Genomic DNA, 6,654 nt, shown 5'->3' with positions numbered 1-6,654 from the left:
CTAGCTTTCTTCCTAGAAAATACGAATATGTAGAGCTGGTGTCTCCATATGGAAAGAATTAGTGTTTCCAAGCAGAAAATTAAATGTTTCCTGATAAAAAACATTCAAAACAGTAAAGTCTGTGGATAATATCTGGAATACACAAACACAGAGGCGGTAATAATATCTGGGTTGAGTTAGCCAAAACAAAACCGGATATTTCCGGTTTCATCCAGTCATATCCGGAGAAACTGGTGTGGAATTCGTATGCAATGGACCGAGAAAATCACAGTACAAATGGTTTTGGAGAAAACCCAAGTCTTTTCGTTAGGGAAGTGCATCAAATGTCATCTATACAAACAGAAAGATCATGTTTGTTTGCCGTAGTTCTTCTAGCTTTCTCCCAAGAAAATACGAATATGTAGAGCTGGTGTCTCCATGTGGAACCAGTTAGTGTTTCCAAGCAGAAAATTAAATGTTTCCTGATAAAAAACATTGAAAACAATAAAGTCTGTGGATAATATCTGGAATACACAAACACAGAGGCGGTAACAATATCTAGAATTGAGTTAGCCAAAACAAAACCAGATATTTCCGGTTTCACCCAGTCATATCCGGATAAACTGTTGTGGAATTCGTATGCAATGGACCGAGAAATTAACAGTAAAAATCGTTTTGGAGAAAAGCAAAGTCTTTTCGTTAGGCAAGTGCATCAAATGTCATCTATACAAACAGAAATATCATGTTTGTTTGCCACAGTTCCTCTAGCTTTCTTCCTAGAAAATACGAATGTGTAGAGCTGGTGTCTCCATGTGGAAAGAATTAGTGTTTCCAAGCAGAAAATTAAATGTTCCCTGATAAAAAAACATTCAAAACAATAAAGTCTGTGGATAATATCTGGAATACACAAACACAGAGGCGTTAACAATATCTGGGATTGAGTTAGCCAAAACAAAACCAGATATTTCCAGTTTCATCCAGTCATATCCGCACAAACTGGTGTGGAATTCGTATGCAATGGACCGAGAAAATCACAGTACAAATGATTTTGGAGAAAAGCAAAGTCTTTTCGTTAGGCTAGTGCATCAAATGTCATCTATACAAACAGAAAGATATTGTTTGTTTGCAGCAGTTCCTCTAGCGTTCTCCTAGAAAATACGAATGTGTAGAGCTGGTGTGTACATGTGGAAAGAATTAGTGTTTCCAAGCAGAAAATTAAATGTTTCCTGAAAAAAAACATTCAAAACAATAAAGTCCGTGGATAATATCAGGAATACACAAACACAGAGGTGGTAACAATATCTGGGATTGAGTTAGGCAAAAATCAACCGGATATTTCCGGTTTCATCCAGTCATATCCGGACAAACTGGTGTGGAATTCGTATGCAATGGACCGAGAAAATCACAGTACAAATGGTTTTGGAGAAAAGCAAAGTCTTTTCGTTAGGCAAGTGCATCAAATGTCATCTATACAAACAGAAAGATCATGTTTGTTTGCCACAGTTCCTCTAGCTTTCTCCCTAGAAAATACGAATGTGTAGAGCTGGTGTCTCCATGTGGAACCAATTACTGTTTCCAAGCAGATAATTAAATGTTTCCTGATAAAAACATTCAAAACAATAAAGTCTGTAGATAATATCTGGAATACACAAAAACAGAGGCGGTAACAATATCTGGGATTGAGTTAGCCAAAACAAAACCGGATATTTCCGGTTTCATCCAGTCATATCCGGACAAACTGGTGTGGAATTCGTATGCAATGGACCAGAAAATCCCAGTAGAATTGGGTTTGGAGAAAAGCATAGTCTTTTCGTTAGGCAAGTGCATCAAATGTCATCTATACAAACAGAAAGATCATGTTTGTTTGCCGCTGTTCCTCTAGCTTTCTTCCTAGAAAATTTGAATGTGTAGAGCTGGTGTCTCCATGTGGAACCAATTAGTGTTTCAAAGCAGAAAATTAAATGTTTCCTGAAAAAAAAAACATTCAAAACAATAAAGTCCGTGGATAATATCAGTAAAACACAAACACAGACGCGATAACAATATCTGGGATTGAGTTAGGCAAAAATCAACCGGATATTTCCGGTTTCATCCAGTCATATCCGGACAAACTGGTGTGCAATTCGTATGCAATGGACCGAGAAAATCACAGTAGAAATGGTTTTGGAGAAAAGCAAAGTCTTTTCGTTAGGCAAGTGCATCAAATGTCATCTATACAAACAGAAAGATCATGTTTGTTTGCCACAGTTCCTGTAGCTTTCTCCCTAGAAAATACGAATGTGTAGAGCTGGTGTCTCCATGTGGAACCAATTACTGTTTCCAAGCAGATAATTAAATGTTTCCTGATAAAAACATTCAAAACAATAAAGTCTGTAGATAATATCTGGAATACACAAACACAGAGGCGGTAACAATATCTGGGATTGAGTTAGCCAAAACATAACCGGATATTTCCGGTTTCATCCAGTCATATCCGGACAAACTGTTCTTGAATTCATATGCAATGGACCAGAAAATCCCAGTAGAAATGGGTTTGGAGAAAAGCATAGTCTTTTCGTTAGGCAAGTGCATCAAATGTCATCTATACAAACAGAAAGATCATGTTTGTTTGCCGCTGTTCCTCTAGCTTTCTTCCTAGAAAATTTGAATGTGTAGAGCTGGTGTCTCCATGTGGAACCAATTAGTGTTTCCAAGCAGAAAATTAAATGTTTCCTGAAAAAAAAAACATTCAAAACTATAAAGTCCTTGGATAATACCAGGAATGCACAAACACAGAGGCGGTAACAATATCTCGGATTGAGTTAGGTAAAAATCAACCGGATATTTCCGTTTTCATCCAGTCATATCCGGACAAACTGGTGTGGAATTCGTATGCAATGGACCGAGAAAATAACAGTAAAAATCGTTTTGGAGAAAAGCAAAGTCTTTTCTTTAGGCAAGTGCATCAAATGTCATCTATACAAACAGAAAGATCATGTTTGTTTGCCGCAGTTCCTCTATCTTTCTCCCTAGAAAATACGAATATGTAGAGCTGGTGTCTCCATGTGGAACCAATTAGTGTTTTCAAGCAGAAAATTAAATGTTCCCTGATAAAAAACATTGAAAACAATAAAGTCTGTGGATAATATCTGGAATACACAAACACAGAGGCGGTAACAATATCTGGGATTGTGTTAGCCAAAAGAAAACCAGATATTTCCGGTTTCATCCAGTCATATCCGGACAAACTGGTGTGCAATTTGTATGCAATGGACCGAGAAAATCACAGTAGAAATGGTTTTGGAGAAAAGCAAAGTCTTTTCGTTAGGCAAGTGCATCAAATGTCATCTATACAAACAGAAAGATCATGTGTGGTTGCCGCAGTTCTTCTAGCTTTCTCCAAAGAAAATACGAATATGTAGAGCTGGTGTCTCCATGTGGAACCAGTTAGTGTTTCCAAGCAGAAAATTAAATGTTTCCTGATAAAAAACATTGAAAACAATAAAGTCTGTGGATAATATCTGGAATAAACAAACACAGAGGCAGTAACAATATCTGGGATTGAGTTAGCCAAAACAAAACCGGATATTTCCGGTTTCATCCAGTCATATCCGGAGAAACTGGTGTGAAATTCGTATGCAATGGACCGAGAAAATCAGAGTACAAATGGTTTTGGAGAAAAGCAAAGTCTTTTCGTTAGGCAAGTGCATCAAATGTCATCTATACAAACAGAAATATCATGTTTGCTTGCCGCAGTTCCTCTAGCTTTCTCCCTAGAAAATACGAATGTTTAGAGCTGGTGTCTCCATGTGGAACCAATTAGTGTTTCCAAGCAGAAAATTAAATGTTCCCTGATAAAAAACATTCAAAACAATAAAGTCTGTGGATAATATCTGGAATAAACAAACACAGAGGCGGTAACAATATCTGGGATTGAGTTAGCCAAAACAAAACCAGATATTTCCGGTTTCATCCAGTCATATCCGGACAAACTGGTGTGGAATTCGTATGCAATGGACCGAGAAAATCACAGTACAAATGGTTTTGGAGAAAAGCAAAGTCTTTTCGTTAGGCAGGTGCATCAAATGCCATCTATACAAACAGAAAGATCATGTGTGTTTGCCGCTGTTCCTCTAGCTTTCTTCCTAGAATATTTGAATGTGTAGAGGTGGTGTCTCCATGTGGAACCAATTAGTGTTTCAAAGCAGAAAATTAAATGTTTCCTGAAAAAATACATTCAAAACAATAAAGTCCGTGGATAATATCAGTAAAACACAAACACAGACGCGATAACAATATCTGGGATTGAGTTAGGCAAAAATCAACCGGATATTTCCGGTTTCATCCAGTCATATCCGGACAAACTGGTGTGGAATTCGTATGCAATGGACCGAGAAAATCACAGTACAAATGGTTTTGGAGAAAAGCAAAGTCTTTTCGTTAGGCAAGTGCATCAAATGTCATCTATACAAACAGAAAGATCATGTTTGTTTGCCACAGTTCCTCTAGCTTTCTCCCTAGAAAATACGAATGTGTAGAGCTGGTGTCTCCATGTGGAACCAATTACTGTTTCCAAGCAGAAAATTAAATGTTTCCTGATAAAAACATTCAAAACAATAAAGTCTGTAGATAATATCTGGAATACACAAACACAGAGGCGGTAACAATATCTGGGATTGAGTTAGCCAAAACATAACCGGATATTTCCGGTTTCATCCAGTCATATCCGGACAAACTGTTCTTGAATTCATATGCAATGGACCAGAAAATCCCAGTAGAAATGGGTTTGGAGAAAAGCATAGTCTTTTCGTTAGGCAAGTGCATCAAATGTCATCTATACAAACAGAAAGATCATGTTTGTTTGCCGCAGTTCCTCTAGCTTTCTTCCTAGAAAATACGAATATGTAGAGCTGGTGTCTCCATATGGAAAGAATTAGTGTTTCCAAGCAGAAAATTAAATGTTTCCTGATAAAAAACATTCAAAACAGTAAAGTCTGTGGATAATATCTGGAATACACAAACACAGAGGCGGTAATAATATCTGGGTTGAGTTAGCCAAAACAAAACCGGATATTTCCGGTTTCATCCAGTCATATCCGGAGAAACTGGTGTGGAATTCGTATGCAATGGACCGAGAAAATCACAGTACAAATGGTTTTGGAGAAAACCCAAGTCTTTTCGTTAGGGAAGTGCATCAAATGTCATCTATACAAACAGAAAGATCATGTTTGTTTGCCGTAGTTCTTCTAGCTTTCTCCCAAGAAAATACGAATATGTAGAGCTGGTGTCTCCATGTGGAACCAGTTAGTGTTTCCAAGCAGAAAATTAAATGTTTCCTGATAAAAAACATTGAAAACAATAAAGTCTGTGGATAATATCTGGAATACACAAACACAGAGGCGGTAACAATATCTAGAATTGAGTTAGCCAAAACAAAACCAGATATTTCCGGTTTCACCCAGTCATATCCGGATAAACTGTTGTGGAATTCGTATGCAATGGACCGAGAAATTAACAGTAAAAATCGTTTTGGAGAAAAGCAAAGTCTTTTCGTTAGGCAAGTGCATCAAATGTCATCTATACAAACAGAAATATCATGTTTGTTTGCCACAGTTCCTCTAGCTTTCTTCCTAGAAAATACGAATGTGTAGAGCTGGTGTCTCCATGTGGAAAGAATTAGTGTTTCCAAGCAGAAAATTAAATGTTCCCTGATAAAAAAACATTCAAAACAATAAAGTCTGTGGATAATATCTGGAATACACAAACACAGAGGCGTTAACAATATCTGGGATTGAGTTAGCCAAAACAAAACCAGATATTTCCAGTTTCATCCAGTCATATCCGCACAAACTGGTGTGGAATTCGTATGCAATGGACCGAGAAAATCACAGTACAAATGATTTTGGAGAAAAGCAAAGTCTTTTCGTTAGGCTAGTGCATCAAATGTCATCTATACAAACAGAAAGATATTGTTTGTTTGCAGCAGTTCCTCTAGCGTTCTCCTAGAAAATACGAATGTGTAGAGCTGGTGTGTACATGTGGAAAGAATTAGTGTTTCCAAGCAGAAAATTAAATGTTTCCTGAAAAAAAACATTCAAAACAATAAAGTCCGTGGATAATATCAGGAATACACAAACACAGAGGTGGTAACAATATCTGGGATTGAGTTAGGCAAAAATCAACCGGATATTTCCGGTTTCATCCAGTCATATCCGGACAAACTGGTGTGGAATTCGTATGCAATGGACCGAGAAAATCACAGTACAAATGGTTTTGGAGAAAAGCAAAGTCTTTTCGTTAGGCAAGTGCATCAAATGTCATCTATACAAACAGAAAGATCATGTTTGTTTGCCACAGTTCCTCTAGCTTTCTCCCTAGAAAATACGAATGTGTAGAGCTGGTGTCTCCATGTGGAACCAATTACTGTTTCCAAGCAGATAATTAAATGTTTCCTGATAAAAACATTCAAAACAATAAAGTCTGTAGATAATATCTGGAATACACAAAAACAGAGGCGGTAACAATATCTGGGATTGAGTTAGCCAAAACAAAACCGGATATTTCCGGTTTCATCCAGTCATATCCGGACAAACTGGTGTGGAATTCGTATGCAATGGACCAGAAAATCCCAGTAGAATTGGGTTTGGAGAAAAGCATAGTCTTTTCGTTAGGCAAGTGCATCAAATGTCATCTATA

The sequence above is a fragment of the Lepus europaeus genome, unplaced genomic scaffold (genome assembly GCF_033115175.1).
Source record: "Lepus europaeus isolate LE1 unplaced genomic scaffold, mLepTim1.pri SCAFFOLD_32, whole genome shotgun sequence".
Taxonomy (NCBI): domain Eukaryota; kingdom Metazoa; phylum Chordata; class Mammalia; order Lagomorpha; family Leporidae; genus Lepus; species Lepus europaeus.
Note: the sequence above shows the minus strand (reverse complement) of the source record.